The 19,029-nt window shown below is 56.2% G+C and overlaps 1 pseudogene; it reads right to left on the bottom strand.

Moving 5' to 3' along the window:
* Positions 1 to 837: 837 nt before the first annotated feature.
* LOC120764575 (zinc finger protein 239-like) lies at positions 838 to 7,535 on the bottom strand (annotated as a pseudogene).
* Between the last annotated feature and the right edge of the window lie 11,494 nt (positions 7,536 to 19,029).

Genomic DNA, 19,029 nt, shown 5'->3' with positions numbered 1-19,029 from the left:
AGTGTTGGATATTTTGAAGGGATGAAGAGAAATGAAAAGCAAATCGAGACCAAAAGAAAAGGATTGCTGTGTCAGTGCCAGCTGAGGATCCACGTGCTTGGGTGGGAGGGAAGAACCTTTTTTGGAGGGGTTTCCACCCCACTGTCTCCAAAATCTTAGTCTTGGCCCCAATCCATCATAATTTGGCTGTGGAAGACACCCTTGGGCAATAGGAAATAAAAATCGTGGAATCCCTGAGGTTCACAAAGATCTCCAAGACCATCCAGTATTCCTTGATGCCCCCAGATGATAGGATTGAACACAAAAGATTTTCTGGGGTGGAAAGTCAACAAATCTGATCTGCCCAAGGAATTCCCAATGTGAGTCTTGTGTCCTCATGGATGTTCCTGCCCCTGCACTGATCCAGGTGCCCACGGGGAGCCAGGGAGATGTGGAGCACTCCCAGCCAGGTGTCTTCCCAACACTGATCACCAGGATCACGGATCACCAGGGCTCTGCCCAAAGGGGATCACTGGGAATCATCCAGTGCCGATCCTCCCACAGGGGATGGAGCTGGAGCAGCGCACGAAGCTCTTCCCACTCTTGGGGCACTCGCAGGGCTTCCCTCAGTGGTGTCTCCATTGGTGTACGGTCAAGTGAGAGCCCCTGGAGAAGCCCTTCTGTCTCTGTTTTGAAAAGACAGGTGTCTGCTATGGAGAGGCAGGCCTCTCTAGGAAATGAGGAATTTGAATCCTTCCCTCCGTGTTATTATAATTTGGAAGATTAAAAATAAACTTTTCAGTCAGAGCTATGGGGAAAAGGAATAACAGTCCTTTACTAGTAAATATAACAGGACAGACAAAAAACCAACAGCAATTATAACAATAGTAGAACAGAACCAAGAACCCCGAGGGCACACGGTGGAAGCTCCGGCGCTGATGGCTGGAAGCCAGGCGCGGTGGACTGCCCTCCGCAGGCAGGGGGTGGGTGTCCTCGGCAGGCAGAGGTGGCAGTGCCAGAGAAGCCGCAGCGGCGGGACTCGGGCTCACCCAAAATCCAGCAGGACAGCGGAGAAACTCCAAATTCCTGGGTACTCCAACAGATGGTAGAATTCCCAGGACCAGACTCCTTCGTTAACCGTGGACTCCAGCAGCCAGCCGTGGCCCGATCGGTGCTCCCCCCCGGAAGAAAAGAGCCGCGCGATCCGCCCACCCTCATCTCTCTCCGGGAGCTTTTCTCCCTCCCCCAAAACTAAGTTATCAGTTCTTTTGTCCAGGTTAAGCACTCAGCACTTAGTCTCCTAGCAACTTGGGAGGGGGGAAAAAATTCTACAGGAGACTTAACCCTCAACACCTTCCCACACTCAGGACACTTGTAGGGCCTCTCCCCAGTGTGGATGCGCTGGTGGACAGTGAGGTTTGAGTTTTGCTTGAAGCCCTTCCCGCAGTCGAAGAGGAGAGGCCCTTCTGCTGCTGTGTGACTCCGCTGATGTATGAGGAGATTGGAGCTGGTGTGAAACCTCTTCCCACACTCGGGACACTCGTAGGGCCTCTCCCCGGTGTGCGCTGATGATTCCTCAGGTTGGAGCTATACCCAAAGCTCTTCCCACATTCCAAGCAGGTGTAGAGCCCTTCCCCAGTGTGGATCATCTGGTGCTGGATCAGGCTGTAGCTGTCTCTGAAGCTCTTCCCACATTTACCCACACTCATACGGCTTCTCCCCACTGTGGATCCTCTGGTGCTCCCTCAGATGGGAGCTCCTTCCAAAGCTCTTGCCACATTCCCCACACTCATAGGGCTGTTCCCCAGTGTGGATCACCTGGTGCCGGATCAGACTGCATCTCCAGCTGAAACCCTTCCCACATTCCAAGCACTTGTGGGGCTTCTCCCCTCCATGAGGCTTCTCCACCAGCTCTGAGCTCTGGCTGGATCTCTGGCCGCCCTCCTGGCACAGGGGGGGTCTTTGCTCCTCACAGCTCCCTGCGCTGGGTTTGCAGCCTCTCCTCGTGCGGCATCTCCGGGGCTTTTCCTCCTCCTCCATTCAGCCACTCCTTGGGAATGAAAAATCCTGGTATGGGGACAAAACAAGAGGAGAGTGCCTTAGGCTGGAGGCTCCTCCTTGCACAAATTTATCTCAGGAAGGCATTGGCTATGTAAGAATTGCCACACTGGTCTGTAAGAACCTTCAAAAGAAGATTCATCCCAAAAGTCACCAAACATCAAGACTCAGCCAAAACCTCTTCTAAAAGATTCAGCCGCTTGCAAAATGCCAAAGCATCAACATTTAGCTCAATCAAGCTCAGAAACACCAAGATTCACTCCCATGAAAATCATGGATTCCCCTCCCGGGTCACCTGCTGCATGTGGGGAGGGAAACACTCCTGGGGCTCGGGGGAGGCTGCAGATACAGGGAGGGCTGGAACCTTGTGGTGCCTCCTCTTCCTGCTCCTCCTCCTACTGTGTCCCTACTCTTCCTCACAATCCTCTTCCTCCCACTATTCCTCTTTCTCCTGCACAATCCCACCCTCTCCTCCCATGTGCATCAACATTTTGTTCTTCAACCCTGCTTCTCCTTCCCTTCTCCTCCTGCCCCCAGGCCCAGCACCCACTGCCGGCTCCCTCTTCCCCCCAAACCCACAGCATCCCACCGCAGGGGCAGGGATGGAGCTGGGGCAGGTCGGGCTGGGGCAGCGCTGGGCTCTCGGCCGCTCCCGCCCGCACTCGGTCCCCGCTGCAGCCGCTCCCGCCAGGACAGCGCGGGGGGGCCCGGCCTTGGCGCTCCCCCCTCCCACCTCCCCAAATTCCCCTCACGGCGGTGCCCCATGCTCTAGGAGCAATGTCCCGCAAACGGGGCACCCCCAGGAAAGGAAGGAGAGCAAAGTGTCTTTACAAACACACGCTGTTAATCTGCTTGGGGATAGGGCCAGGCACTTGTACATAAGGAAGGCACAGAAGAAGCCATCAGCTCCAGAAAATGCTATGAACTGACGACACAGACTGCTGCTCAGTCAAGGGCCTGATAAATTCATGAGCTTCAAGAAGAAAAATAAAGACTTCACAGAGCTGTGAATATCGTTACCTGTGCAGAAGTGGGGTGCATCATAAGGGGGGTATGTAGTAGGGGGATTGGGAAGTCTGTACCTCTCAAATACTTCAGCCAATGGGGAAAGGGAGAGAGAGATGTAGCTGGGAAAATCAGGAGGAGAAGGAGGCTGCATCCTCCAACAATTGGAGAGACCCCATGGGAAATGTCCCATGGCCTCTCCATTTTTTTATGAATAAAATTACTTTTACAGGACTCCTCTCTTACTTGTGGACACAAACCTCTGGTGATGTCAAGTTTTCCACACACCTTGGGGCGCCGCTGGAATTCCTTCCACCATCTGGGACAGCAGGCAGTGAGTGGAGCTGAAGGTGCCTCACCCAGTTTGGGTGATCGGCTCCCTTGGGTGGCAGCGGCACCAGGGATTGACTGGGTACCCGAGAGTGTCCAGGAGACAGACGAGTGAGAGATCAGGAGGGCTGTGAAGAGTCACTGTTGGAGTCCAGGGCATTCCTTTGGCTGCCCTGGAGGGTCAGAGACCTGGACAGGGGGGTCTGGGACCCCAGCCCAGAGCTCAGAGAGACACTGGATTTGATTTCAGTCCATGGGAAAGGCTTCTTGCACTGTAAGAAGGTTTACAGGCCACAAGAGTATGAAAAATAGAAGTTTAGTATATCACAGGGTGAAAAAACAATGGGTTTGGATTTCTTGTATTGAAGTGAATGGAGGCAAGATGGAGAATTTGGGGCGTTGTCTCCTTCTTCTTCTTTCTTCTTCCCTCACTCCATTTCTGCAGTGACATGGCACAAAGTAGTTAGTGAGGATTGGGTCAAAGTAAAGATGACCTTTTTAGTAATAGTGAATAAACACCGGTAAGAAATAGAAAATATGAAATACGTAGCAATTAGTATAAAAGATAAAGGGCAGCCCTGGGGCAGGGGGAGTCGCCAGATGTCCAAGCCATGGCAAACATGTTTCGGACACTGAGAAAATTGTAAGATAAGAACTAATAAACGAAGCATGCAACCTTGAAGACTCCGTCTTTTCCTCCGTTTGGCACAGAGCTTTGCAGAGGCCGGGACTTCAGAACCACCTAAATGCTGGGGAATTTAAACTCCTGCAAAGGAGCCCCCGGCAAGTCACCAGGGAGAGAGCACTGAAAATCTCATCAGTGAGGACACTGGCATCTTCAGGGAGCAAACATGGCAGGACACCCATGCAGGGTGGAAAAGGGAAAGCCAGGAAAGCGTCCTGGCCAAAGGGATGATGATCCCAAAATATCTCTAAAGGGTCCCTTGGGAGAATCTTGAGGCAGTTTGCACATTCTCCCAGAGGCAATTTAAGGACATGGACAACCAGAGGGGCAATAAGGGAAGTCAAGAAGGGATTTAGACAACTGGGGATGGATGGTGTTGGTGTGCTGGGAAGGGTTAGGGTGAAGGCAAGTGTACAGGAATACGGTTAAAGCAAGAAGCAGCAGGAGGAATCTCTGTGGTAGGAAAAAGGATGATGGAAAAGAGGAGGAAGAGAAAAATACTAGGGACTGGGATGTTTTTCATCAGGGTCTTATCCTCTAAATTTGTCAGCTGACCCAGATCCTTTGTATCCCCGGTTTCCAGGACAGGGAAACAAGGAGGTCAGGATTTCAGGGGGTTTCTCTGTGCTGGGCAGCAGCAGGAGCGGGCGCAGAGGTGCGGCACCGGGAGCACGGGCTGGGGGCCTGTGGGGAGCTGCGGGGCCGGGCCGGGGCTGTGGGGCAGCCGGGGCTCAGCGCCGGGCGCTGCCTGACCCCACCACCCCCCGGGCAAGGCCGGCAGTGGCCCCCGGCCCCCAGGAGGCTGCGGGACGCCCCGGCCGCTGCCCGGCCCCGTGGAGCTGCCGGCCCTGCCCGCCGGGGGAGCCGCCTTGGGACACTGCGGCAGGACAGGCACCGCCTCTGGGATACGGGCTGGGGAGGGCAGCGCGAGCACAAGGACCAGGAGCAGGAAGGAACAGCTGGGAAATGTGGGTTATTCATGCAAGGATCAAGATCATCTTTGAAGGATTTTGTTTGGGTCACTGCAGAAAGGAATGCCCTTGCAGAGAGCTCAGCAGCTGTCAGAGGATGAGCACCCACAGGCAGTCAGGGGGGCTGCAGCAGTGGCACAAGAAGCCCCTGGAGCAGTTGGTCACAAAGGCACAGCAGGTGAATGCAAGAAGGGGTGAGGAAAAGGCCAAGGTGAAGCCAAAGGCCATGGCAGAGTTTCTACAGCCCCTGAGGGATGAACCCCAGGGCCCAAGGGGGCCCCAGCACCCAGGGGACGGGCTCGGCCACAAGCACCTGGCAGAGGCATTGCCACTGCTAGTTCTGGGGTACCTTTGTGTCAAATGTCTGACAAGGCCGATGCTGAAGTGAACCCAGAAGTGTGGGCAGCCCCAGGGAAATCGGGAAAATCAGACACCCAGCCTCTCCAAATTACTCTCAAGCAACCAGGACAAGTGGTGTCTAAAAGCAATACCCTCTTCCAAGGGAGGGAAGGAAGGGCTCACAGCCTGTCATTGAGCCCCTCTTAAAGGCAGGGCTTTTGGAGCCTGGCATCTCTCCCTGGAATGCTCCAGTGCTGCCAATCAAGAAATCAGATGGAATCTATGGAATGCTGCAGGACCTAAGAATAAGAAATGAGATTATTAAACCGAGGCACCCCACAGTCTCAGATCCTTACACCAGCTGCAACCAGGTTCCCTCCTCACACTGCTACCATTCAGTACTTGATGGAAAAGATGCTTTCTGGGGATGCCCACTTACACAGGATGCTGAACAGGAGTTGGCCTTTGAATGGGAACAAGAGGAAAAGGAGAATATGATAAAGACATGGATGGTTCCACTGCAGGGTTGCACAGTAGCACCAGCCTTATTCGGGCCAGCCTTGCAGAAAATATCAAAAGAATTCACCTCACCCCCAGGGATTGGGTTAATGCAGGATGTGGATGACTTGCTTCAATCAGGAGGACAATTAGAGGAAGGAGAAGCATGTGAAATGGCTCTATTTTCAGACTAAAAAGCATCTTGGAGTATTTGGGGAAAAAAAAAAGCACAAATGGTGGAGAAAAAGGTTAAATATTTGGAACATATTTTGACTGAAGGTTTGTGGTGTATTGACCCAGAAAGGGCTGAGGGAATCTCAAAAGTAACATTACCGAGGACTACGAAGGAGCTGAGACAATTCTGAGGATCAATAGGAAATTGCAGGACATGGATTGAGGATTGTCTCTTCTAGACAGAACATTGTATGACTTTCTAACCCCAGACAGCCTCAATGTTATGGTATGGACATGAGAAAGAGAACTAAACTTGAGAAAATTAAAAAAACCCAAACTGATTGATGCCCCAGCCATGGCTCTTCCAGACTCAGAAAAGAAATTGGAATTGTATGTGAATGTTAAACAGGGCCATGCCAAAGGAATCCTTGTGCTACAATATTTAACCCACTGGCCAGAGTGGCCCCCTCATTGTCTGCACAATTGTGCAGCCACAGCTCTAAGGGGACCTGAGGCCTGAACACTGACAGCACAAGGAGCTCCTGTTGTTCAAGTCTGGCATCAAGTTCAAGCTTTGATAACCAAAAGAGCTGTGCTCGGTTATTACAGTATGAAACTTGTTCAGTGGCACAGGAGGATGCAGAATTGAGGACAGGGGAAGGGTTGAACCCAGCCTCCTGTTTCAACAGCCTGGACAGGGGGCTGGCAAGAAACCCAGGACTGCATCCAAGTGACAGAGCTCCAGACCCAGCCTAGGAGAGATTTATGAGACATTCCCTGGCCTGAGGGAGAAAATATGGTTATGGATGGGTCTTCAAGGGCAGGAGAAGGGAAAAGAGTTACAAGACAGGCTGTTATTTAGGAAAGGGAATTAGACAAAGCTCAGGTTACTGCCCACATGGTCAGCTCAACCGGCAGAGCAGTGTGTGCTTGTGAGAGCCTGGGACTGAAATGCCCTGAGCAGGAAGGCTCAAATATCTTCTGCTGACACCATGTCACCTAACAGGGTGCCAAAAGCAATTCTGACTTCTTCAGTAATCACTGGATCACTTAGTAAGGTAATTCTAAAATAAATCATTCCAAGAGAAGGGATTGTGGAAGCAATAGATTCAGATAGGGGAACCCATTTTCCAGGAAAGATCCTTTAGGGGGTTATGGCAGCTTTAGGAATACAATGGGACCTCCACAACCGCTGGCACCCCCGGAGCTCAGGCCAGGTAGAAAGAATGAATGGGGAAATGAAGAAACACTTTCTGAAGCTGGTGATAGAAACCAAGATGCCATGGGTATGGCTTTTGCCATTGACTTTAGCAAGAACAGGAGCCAGATCCAGGGCAGATATGCAATTACCCCCCAGTAACTGAGCTTTGGAATTCCTTACCTTGCTAATTCTCCACCAAGTGGGGCATCGGACATAAGGGATGTGTATTTAAAGCAGTCTGTGGCCAGAATCCTGTCTCTGGTGAAATCTCTCCAACAGGAAGCTCGGCTGGCACAGCCCCTGCCTTGGGACTTTGCTGTTCACAACATCCAACCAGGACATCGGGTCCTGCCTAAGGACTGGGAAGAAGCAGCACTGGTGGCCAAGTGGCGTGGCCCATTCCAAGTGTCCCTGAGCACAGAAACAGCCCCAGCACAGCTGAACACGGGGGGACCCCTCACCCTCGGCTCAAGGTCTCTGAAGCCCCGGAGATTTGGACATCCCGGCTGCAGGAGGAGGATGGGAGGCCACGACTGACCCTGCACTGAAGGCAAGGCAGCAGCAGCCAGGGCTCCACAGCAGGGGAAGCCCCTGTGCCTGCCCACACATCCTCTGCTGGAATAGTCTGCCTGGGCACCCTCCTTTGGCATCTCCAGCCACTGCGGCCCAATCCTTGCTGCCACTGCTGGAGCTTCAGTGCTTTCTGTGCCTGCACTCGCCACAGCTGCTGGGGAAGACAACGTGACAATTCCACTCTGGGGCTCAAGCACACACACACTGGGCTGGCTGCCATTAAACTGCTGAAAAATATTCCAACTTTAAAAGTATTTTTTATTTTATTTCTCTACTCAGGCTTGATTTGCCTTTGCCCTGGGAAAAGGAATTTTAAAGGTTTCATTTTAAGGGATGTTACACCACTCTACAGAGATGAGTTTGACATCTCAACAGACTGGGAAGAGCACAAAAGATACCCACAAAGATAACGACCATCAACAAAACATCAAAGCCCATCAGCAAACACCAAGGAACATCTGCCCCAGACCCTGCCCCTGGAATAGTTGGAGACACCTGGTCTGGAAAAGGATGATAAGGAAATCCAGGAGTGCAGACCTAATTAACATCACAGGCAAAGAAATCCAACCCCAACTGGAAACCAAATACTAAGAACTTCACAACTAGGAAGCAACGGACATTAAACAAATAGATTTCTCTGGGTTCAGACTGCATAAATTTTAGGAAAAATCTAGTAAAACTCACATGTCATGGAATGAGTTTCTCTTCACACCTGGGCTATGTGTGGATGAAATGATTTCTGTTGCACATCCTGGCCAGAATCAAGTAATGCCTTGACTCTCTAACACTAAAAAAACATGGCTTGGGGATTTTTTGTTTTTCCCACAGTTTCAGGGATAAGAATACAACATTAGAATTTTTGTTTTTCGTAAAAATTCGGCTTTTATATTGTCAGTTAGGTCAGGGCCAGGGATGTGAGAATCAATTTTTTCACCTAGGAAAAGAAGTAGAAGAAACTTGATTGCTTTGGAGTGTTTCTGTGTACGTCTGTGTGCGCATTGGCGTCCAGGGCATTCCTTTGGTTGCCCTGGAAGGTCAGGGACCTGGACAGGGGGGGTCTGAGACCCTGGCACAGAGCCCAGGAAGACACTGGCTTTGACCTCAGTCCATGGGAAAGGCTTCCAACACTGACAGATGAATTACAGGCCACAAGAGTGTGAAAGACTGGAGTTTAGCTTATCACAGGGTGAAAAATCACAGTTTTAGGTTCTCGAGTACAGAAGTAGAGGGAGCAAGATGGAGGATTTGGGGCATTGTCTCTTGCTTCTTCTCTCTTCTTCACGCACTCCACTTTCTGTGGTGACGGTGGCACAAAGTAATTTAAGGAGATTGGGTCAGAGCAGAGATGACCCGTTTAGTGTAGGTAGTAGGTGTTGGCAAGTAACTGTAAATAAAGAACAAGTAATAATTCATATAAGAGACAACGACCTCCCAGCTCAGGGGGAGTCATCAGATGCCAGAGCACCTGCAGAGATCTTGGCTGGGCACAGAAGGAATTGTAAGACAAGAAATAATAAACAAAGTGTGCAATCTTGAGAAATCAGAACCTGAAGACTCCATCGCTTTCTTGTGCCTGGCTCAGGGCTTTGCAGAAGGCAAAGGACTTTACAACCACCTGAATCTTGGGAGAAACACTCCAGAATCGTGGCTTTTAGTGATGGCAGAATTTTGATATGAGTTTTTCGATGTTCACATTTAGGTTGCATTTTGCAAAACTAGAAGAGCTTTAAAAGTGACCCTTTAAGAAATAAACACTTACTAAATATTGTTAAAGAACAACAAAAACTAAAAAAAAGCAGATTGTGGGGGGACCATCCGTGAGTCATTCAAGGCTTGCTCTGGAAGGGAAGCATAGCTCCAGGCATCCAGGAAGAGCTTTAGAAATGTAAATTAACACTTCTGGCGAAAAGTGTGGACAATGCAGCAGGGTCTTCTTGCCTGGGGCAGGAATTGGGCTGATTCCCTCTGCCCCTCACCCCAAGCTCTGCCCGCTTGCACAGATGGAATTTGCACAGTCAAAGGCAGAGCCCACACTCAGGATATCTGACTCTGCAACAGAAACTGGTACAGCTGCAAAGGAAAACAGCAAATGGAGAATGTTGTGAAAACTTCCCTAAAAGAACTGGGGGGGAATCATCCCTCTCCCCACTCCAACATGTGCTGTCCCTGCCTGTGTCACACAGGGAGCATGAGACCACTGGGGTGCTCCTGCTACCACAAGTTCAGAGAACTCAGTTGGGAATCCAAGTATGTGATGATTTAATTAGAGAAAAGAGATCAACTGATGCAGCCCTGGCTGGAGGGAGCAACAAAAAATGGGGAAAAGATGAACGGCCACCAGAACAAATCCTACAACACCAAGGAGCAACCCATGGAAACCCTAATGAATTCATATCACGAGCCAGAGAACCCATTTATCATTTCAATGCCACAATTAGATGACAAGATATCCTCGAAATAATAACCAACCAGACAGTTCCAGCTCCTGAGTTTGGCCGATCAATCCACTCAAATGAAGAACGAGACGTTTCACCACGGGATGGGATCAGATTATCTATTAGGATAAAAAGGAGGCAGCGTACTACAACGATCAAAGAGACCCCATGGCAAATGCCGCATGGCCTCTCCCTTTGTTCAGGAAGAAAGTCACTTTTACAGAACTCCTCTGTCTCCTTTGGGGACAGAAACATCTGGAGACGCCAATTTTCCTGCACACTCCCGGGGACAGAGCAGCCACCTCCGTGCTCCCCACAGGAAGCGGGACGAGGCAGCGCTGCTCCGGCACCGGCTCCTGCCGAGGCCCCAGCGGCAAGGAGACCGCGGGCAGCCGCTCCCGCAGCGCCCTCAGGCCACGGGCAACACGGGGCGGACATGGCACAAGGAACCCGCCAGAGCCCCCGGACGCCCCCTCGGCCCGCAGCCAGCCCCGAGCCCCGGCAGAACCCAGCGCGGCTCCCACCTGCGCCGGGGCCGCCTCCGAGCTCCGCCGCCGCCTCACCGGGCTCCGGCCGCTGCCGCCGCTCCCGGGCCCGCACAGACGCTCCGCCAAGGGCGGCTCTGCTGCGCCAGCGGCGCCCGGGGAGGGGGCGGCCCCGGGGCCGGGCTTGGCCCCGCTCTGCCCAATCAGCGCGCCAGAACCACGAGTGACGGCACAATCGCCCAATCGCAGCCAGGGGCGGGCTGTGCACAGGGCCCAGCCTCGGCCCGCGCTCTCCGGGCCCCCCGGGCTGCGTGAGGGGAAAGGCGGAGATGAGGAACAGCCCTGGGATGGGCCCGGGCCCGAGGCGGCATTGATCTGAAAACACAAACAAAGTTCTCCGCAGCTCCCGGCCCGCCTTTCCCAGCCCTGCGTGTTCGCTGCCTCCGGCTCAGAGGAAAGCCGTCAGTTCTCCTACCCCGAATTAGGAGCAGCAGTGCAATGGCTTTGATTGTCCCCAGAAAGGGAAAACCCCCAACGCCCTTCGGCTGAGTGGAGAAGAGGCGAGAACTCCCACAGAAAACTCCCAAAGTCGTTTTTTCCCAGGGTAGGGAAGAACAAACCAAACCCCAGTGAGGTGGGGTCATCCCCGGGAACAGCGCCGGGACTGGGGGGGCACTGGGGGGATCCCTTGGGGCTCGGTCCTGTCTGCCCCCCCCCGTTATCACCAGGACCCCTCCCCAATTGACCGGGCCCCCGCTAAGCACCGGGACCACCCCATTCACTGCCCCCCCTTCACCGACCCCCCCAAAGCGCTGGGACCCCCCCCCAATCCATGGGACCCCCACATTCACCACAGCCCCCAATCCATGGGACCCCCACACTCACCAGGAACCCCCCCCCAATCCATGGGACCCCTACTCACCACGACCCCCCCACCCGGGACCCCCACACTCACCAGGACCCCCCCAATCCATGGGACCCCCACACTCACCACAGCACCCCAATCCATGGGACCCCCCACACTCACCAGGATCCCCCCAATCCATGGGATCCCCCCACTCACCAGGACCCCCCCAATCCATGGGACCCCCCCTACCACCCCCCCCACCCGAAACCACCCCCCAATTGATTGAACCCCCCAGACCCCACCCATTCACACAGGGGGCGGAGCTTTAGGAGCAGCAGCCAATGGGAAGAGGAGGGGGCACGACCTGGCAGCGTGGGGGGGCGGGGAATTAATGGGGCGCAGGAAGGGGCGGGGCCTGGGAGAGCAGGGGAATGGGCAGGGAATTAATGGGGCGTGGGAAAGGGGCGGGGCCATCAACGGGGTGTGGGGAGGGGGGACGAAGGGACGCTTTGGGGACCTCGGGAGAGGTTTGGGGACTTCGGGGGTTCCAAATGATCCCAAGTCCTGCCGGATCCCGAGGAATGGTCCCAAATCCTGGATCCCAAGCAATCTGAAATTCCAGATCACAACTCCTGCTGGATCACGAGGAATGATCCCAAATGACCTCAAATCCTGCATCCCGAACAATCCCAAAAATGACCCCAAATCCTGGATCCCGAATGATCCCAAATCCTGCCGGATCCCAAGAAATGATCCCAAATGACCTCAAACCCCAGATCCTGGATCCCAAAAAACCCCAGATCCCAAATATTACTGGGTACCCCAAAACCAGTCCTCAAAGATCTCCAATCCTGGATCCCCGAACAATTCCAAATCCCCGTCCTCAAATGCTGCTGGATCCCAAAAAACAATCCCAAAAATCCAATTCCAAATCAGGGTCCTGGCAGGGTAAATCAGAGCGGTGAATGGGTCCTGGGGTGGTCTGTGGGGTCCTGGAAGGATAAATGGGGCCCTGAGGGGTCAGTGGGGTCCTGAGGGACTAAGTGGGTCCTGGTAGGACAAATGAAGACTTTGAGGGGTTGAATGAGGTCCTGAAAAGATGCATGTGGGTAAATCAGGGTCCTGGCAGGGGAGATCAGAGCCCTGGATGGTGTGAATGGCCTCTGAGGGGGGGAGTGGGGTCCTGGCAGGGGAAATGGAGCCCTACAGGATCAATCCAGGCCCCAAAAGGGTCCCTGAGGTCCTGGCAGGGCAAATTCCGCCCCTTGGGGGTAAATCAGGGTTGTGGGGTAATAAACACAGTCCTGAAAGAGCTGAATGGGTCCCTAGAAGGATAAATGAGATCCTGATGGGTTAAATGGGGTCCTGATGGGGTAAAATGGGTCCTGGTATGATAAATGATTGCCCCGAGGGGTTAAATGTGGTCCTGAAAGGATGAATGGGGGTAAATCAGGGTCCTGGCAGGGGGTATCAGGTACCTGAGGGGGTCAGTGGGGTCCTGGCAGGGGAAATGGAGCCCTGGGGGATCAATCCAGGCCCCGAGGGGTTAAACCCAGCCTCGCAAGGGTCACTGAGGTCCTGGCAGGGTGAATTCTGCCCCTTGGGGGAGGATCAGGGCGTGGGGCCCTCCCTCCTCCGAGCCTTGACGCTCTTGGTGCTCAGAGTTCCAGGATGGGGACAGGGATGGAACCTAAGGTGGGAACCCCAAAACCCCTGGGGTCACCCCCAGTGGGCACCCGAGGGGATCTGGGGGGGGCGGTATTTTTGTGGCATTTTTGGGTGTTTTGGTGAAGTTTGGGAACCCCCAGGGCTGTGGGTGCATCTGGGAGGGAATAGGGAGGTGGAAAGTTCTGGAGTCCATGAAGTTTGTGGAGGGTGGGGGGGGAGGGGGACAACGGGGGATGGGAGCACCGAGATTCCTGGGGAGATTCATGTGGAACTCCTCAAAATCTCACCTGGGTACCTGGGAACCTGAAACCTCCCTGGGGCCTCACATGGGACACCTGGGAAACCCCAAATCCTCACCTGGGCAGCTGGGAACCCCCAAATCCTTGGGAATTCTCACCTGGAACCTCTCCAAACACTGGTGACAGTGGAATGGAACTGGTGGCACTGGGAGGAGAAACGGGGATGGAACTGGTGGCACTGCAGTGGTGACACTGAGGCAGCCCTGGGGACGTTGGGCTGGTGGCTCTGGGAGAGGACTGAGGAGACTGGGATGGAACTGGGGACACTGGGAGGGGGCTGGTGACACTGTCATGGGACCAGGGACACTGGGCTGGAACTGGGAACATAGGGATAGGAGGGGGGACACTGGGATGGTGACATTGGTATGGGGACAATGGGGCGGTGGCGCTGGGAGCACTGGGATGGTGACATTCCTCTGGGGACAATGGGGCGGTGGCACTGGGAACACTGGGATGGTGACACTGTATGGGAGCAATGGGGCAGTGGCACTGGGATGGTGACATTGGTATGGGGACAATGGGGCGGTGGCACTGGGAGCACTGGGATGGTGACGCTGGTATGGGGACAATAGGGCGGTGGCACTGGGACGGTGACACTGGTATGGGGACAATGGGGTGGTGGCACTGGGAAGCACTGGGATGGTGACATTCCTCTGGGGACAATGGGGCGGTGGCACTGGGAGCACTGGGATGGTGACACTGGTATGGGGACAATGGGGCGGTGGCACTGGGAGCACTGGGATGGTGACACTGGTATGGGGACAATGGGGCGGTGGCACTGGGAGCACTGGAAGCACTGGGATGGTGACATTCCTCTGGCGACAATGGGGTGGTGGCACTGGGAGCACTGGGAGCACTGGGATGGTGACACTGGGATGGGGACAATGGGGTGGTGGCACTGGGAAGCACTGGGATGGTGACACTGGTATGGGGACAATGGGGTGGTGGCACTGGGATGGTGACACTGGTATGGGGACAATGGGGTGGTGGCACTGGGAAGCACTGGGATGGTGACATTCCTCTGGGGACAATGGGGCGGTGGCACTGGGAGCACTGGGATGGTGACACTGGTATGGGGACAATGGGGCGGTGGCACTGGGAGCACTGGGATGGTGACACTGGTATGGGGACAATGGGGCGGTGGCACTGGGAGCACTGGAAGCACTGGGATGGTGACACTGGTATGGGGACAATGGGGCGGTGGCACTGGGAGCACTGGGATGGTGACACTGATGTGGGGCGCTCCAGAGGGAGCAATGGGGAGTGGCGGAGCAGAGAGGGGGCGGGGATTGGGAAGGGCGTGGGAATGGGGGCAGGGAAAGGGGGGCGGAGCCTTGGGAGAAGCAACCAATGGGAAGAGAAGGGGCCGTGGCTTGGAAGTGGCAGGAAGGGGAGCGCGGGAATGGGCGGGCAAGGAATGGGAAAGGGGAGACAAAAGAACCCTTTGGGGACATCGGGGGTGCATTTGGGGACACCAGGGGTCCCGAATGATCCCAAATCCTGCTGGATCCCAAGGAACAGTCCCAAATCCTGGATCCTAAGCAATCTTAAGTTCCAGATCCCAAATCCTGCTGCATCCAAAGGAATGATCCGAAATGACCTCAAATCCCAGACCCTGGATCCCCAAAAATCCTAAATTCCAGATCTCAAATGCTTCTGGATACCCAAATCCCAATCCTAAATGATCCCAAATCCCAGATCCTGGATCCCAAATGATCCCAAATCCTGCTGGATCCCAATAAATGAACCCAAATGACCTCAAATCCCAGATCCTGGATCCCAAAAACCCACAGATCCCAAATGCAGCTGGGTGCCCCAAACATAATCCCCAAAGATCTCAATCCTGGATCTGAAAACAGTCCTAAATCCTGGACCCCAAATGCTGCTGGATCCCCAAAACAATCCCCCCCAAAAATTTCAAATCATGGTCCTGGCAGGATAAATCAGAGCCCTGAGGCGAGTGAATGGGCCCTGGGTGGGTCAGTGGGGTCCTGGAAGGATAAATGCGGCTCCTGAGGGGTCAGTGGGGTCCTGAAGGGTTAAGTGTGGTCCTGAAAGGATGAATAGGGGAAAATCAGGGCCCTGGGTGAGTAAATCAGAGCCCTGGGTGGGACGAATGGGCCCTGAGGGGGTCAGTGGGGTCCTGGCAGGGGAAATGGAGCCCTGGGGGAGCAATCCGGGCCCCGAGGGGTTAAACCCAGCCCCACAAGGGCCACTGAGGTCCTGGCAGGGTGAATTCTGCCCCTTGGGGGAGGATCAGGCCATGGGGCCCTCCCTTCTTCAAGCCTCTACAGCCAAACCTCACCTAGGACCCCCCGAACCATTCCCTACCCACCCTGACCCCCCTTTCCTGTCCCCAGGTGTCCCCCCCCTGCCCTCCCCGCTGAGGTTGCCCCGGCAGAGGCCGCATGCCACAAGGCCCTGGTGGCCCTGGTGGCCCTGGCCGAGGCCTTGGGGACACCGGGCAGCGTTCCTGTGTTGCTGGCTCAGGCTGAGGCCGCGCTGGACCAGGCCCAGCTGGCCCTGAGGGATCTGGAGATGGCTTGGGAGGCCGCGGTGACCCCAGCGATGGCCCTGGGGACCCTCGGGGACGAGGACCCAGAGCATCTGCGGCAGGTCGGGTCTTTAGCCAAGGCAAGAGCGGAGATGCTGGAGCGCAAGGAGCGATGGGCACGGCGGTGCCAGCATTGGCTGCAGGCCGGGCACGGGCTGGCCATGGTGCTGATGGTTCTGTGTGCGGCTGTGCGTGAGTATAAACCAGTATAAACCAGTATAAACCAGTATGGATCAGTACAGACCAGTATGAGCCAGTATAAACCCATTCAGACCAGTATAGACCAGTATATATATCTGCCCTGACCAGTATAGACCAGTTTAGACCAGTAGAGACCAGTTTAGACCAGTTTAGACTAGTTTAGACCAGTATGAGCCACTATAGAGCAGTATGGAGCAGTATGAACCAGTTAAGAGCAGTGGGGACCAGTTCTGACCAGTTCAGACCAGTATGAGTTTATACAGACCAACAGGGACTTTCCCCTGCCCTGATCAGTATGAACCAGTTCAGACCAGTTCAGACCAGTTCAGACCTTCCCCTGGCCTGGGAGGGGGACACTGGGAGGGGACTGGGGATACTGAGTTGGTGACATTGCTATGGTGACAATGGGCTGACACGGGGGACACTGGGCTGGTGGCACTGGGTTGGTGACACTGGGACAGAACTGGTGACACTGGGCTGGAATTGGGCCAGGGGCACTGGGCTGGAACTGGTGACACTGCCTTGTCCCCGGTGCCACCTGTGCGGTGTCCCCGTGTCCCCCGCAGTGTCCCTGGACTCGGCCCGCGCCGCCCTGGGGGTGGCTGAGGACGGTCACCTGCTGCTGGCCCTGGCCGCGGTGGCCTTGTCCTGCGAGGTGGCCCGGCGGGGCTTGGGGACGTCGCGGCGTCACCTGGCCATCGCCGCGGGCCACCAGCGGGACATGGCCCAGCGCCTGCGCCACCGCGCCCGGCGGGTGGCGGCCGCCAGGGCCAGCGCCGAGGCCACCGCGGCCACCAACGAGGCCACCGCGGCCGTGCTGGGGCGGTTGGAGGAGGTGACGCGGGCGCTCAAGACCTTGGTGGCCGCTGTCACACGCGACAGGGAGGTGACGCTGTTGGGGACGCGGGGACGGGGGTTCCCCAACGCTGTCCGGGCGCTCCGGGACATCGTGGTGGCCTTGGGGACATCGGGGGAGGGGCACGAGGAGGTGGCGCGGAGGCTGGAGGTGGCCCAGGAGGCGCTGGCGGGGCAGGGGTAGGGACAGGGTGGGGACACGGGGGTGGCACTGTCACCGCCGGGGCATGGGGACATCCCGGGGGGCGTTTGGGACCTTGGGGACAGCCCCGTGTCCTTCCCTCGGGGACACCGCAGACACCCTGACGTCCCCTGTCGCGTTTTGGGTCACCACGCAGTGTCCCTAACAGGACCCCAGCGTGTCCCCAACAGGACATCAGAGGGACCCTTGGGACTTGTTGGGGACATGGGGGGCGGCATTGGGGACACTCAGGGGGATTTTGGGGACACTCGGGGGACATTGGGGACCTCGCGGTGGCCCCGAGGGCGGGGGGGTGGCGCCGGGGCCGTGACGTCACATCTTCCTGCGCCACACCCCCATCCGACCACGCCGCGTTTCCCGTGCCACATTCCCGCGTGTCCCCTGCCTGTTCCCCGAGTGTCCCTGGAGTGTCCCCAGCGGCCATGGAGCCCCGCGAGGTGCGACAATCCCGGCGCGGGGTGGCGGGAGGGGACACAGGGGACACAGGAGTGGCAGAAGGGACACGGGGGGTGACAAAGAGGGACCAGAGGGGTGGCAGGAGGGGACGGGGGGTGGCAGAGGGACAGGGGGTGGCAGAGGGATACAGTGGGGGGTGGCAGAGGGGACAGGGGGTGACAAAGGGACAGAGGGGACAAGCTGCGCCCTCCCGGAGGGGACAAAGGGGACCCCAGGGTGCCACGAGGTCTCTGCCATCTCCTCTGTCCCCTCCCCAGCTGCTGGAGGCACTGGTGGCCGTGGTGGCCACCCTGGGCCAGCTGGTGGCCACCGTGGCCGGGCCAGATGGGGACGTGCTGCTGTCCACGTCCCCAAGATCCCTGCACACAGCCCTGGAGATATTCATCAGTCACCTCCATTGCACCCTGGGCCACCCTGGTGTCACCTCCCTGGGCCAGGCCCTGGCTGCCCTCGGGGCCACCCTGGGGGCCACCTGGGCCCGTGTGACAGCCGCGGCCAGCGCCTGGCGGAATTCGGTGGCCGCGCTTGGGGACAGCTGGGCCCAGCTGGCCAAGGAGGCCACTGAGCTCTGCGATGCCTGCAGGGACGTGGCCACCACCGAGGCCACCGCTGCAGCCACCGCCACTGCCCGGGCCAGGGACCAGCAGGACCAGGCTGCCAGCTGGGAGACAGCTGGGGACAACCTGGTGGCTGTGGCCTGGCAGGTGCCGCTGGCCCTGAGCAAGGACAAGGTGGAGTCGGCACTGGCCGCACACGAAGCCCGGATGGCAGCGGCCTCTGATGAGTTGGTGGCGGCCACCAAGGCCAAGGAAGAGGCCGTGGTGGCCACCAACCAGGCAGGGGTAGCCACCAGCAGGGAACTGCAGGTGGAGGTGGCCCAGGGGCCACTGAAGAGCTTGGTGGCTGCGTGTGACAAAGCCAAGGCGTTTCCCCAGGAGCTGCAGCGCCAGCTCAGGGACATCGAGGCTGCCTTGGAAGGGACAAAGGAGGCATCCACCGATGTCTCCCAGGCCTCGGTGACCACAGTGAACGAGTTCGAGCGGCTGTGGGAAGCCAGCGCCCGCCTGGCCACATGTCACCTGCTGGGGACACTATGGGACATCCAAAGGCTCCTCTCGAGTCGCCCTGGTGGCCCCGGTGGCTGCATGGTGGCCGAGCGGTGCCAAAAAGCCATTGAGGACATCCCAAGGCTGCTGGGGGGACAGTGATGTCAC

Source organism: Hirundo rustica, chromosome 31 (assembly GCF_015227805.2).
Source record: "Hirundo rustica isolate bHirRus1 chromosome 31, bHirRus1.pri.v3, whole genome shotgun sequence".
Classification (NCBI taxonomy): Eukaryota; Metazoa; Chordata; class Aves; order Passeriformes; family Hirundinidae; genus Hirundo; species Hirundo rustica.
Note: the sequence above shows the minus strand (reverse complement) of the source record. Positions and strands in the feature narration are given on the sequence as shown.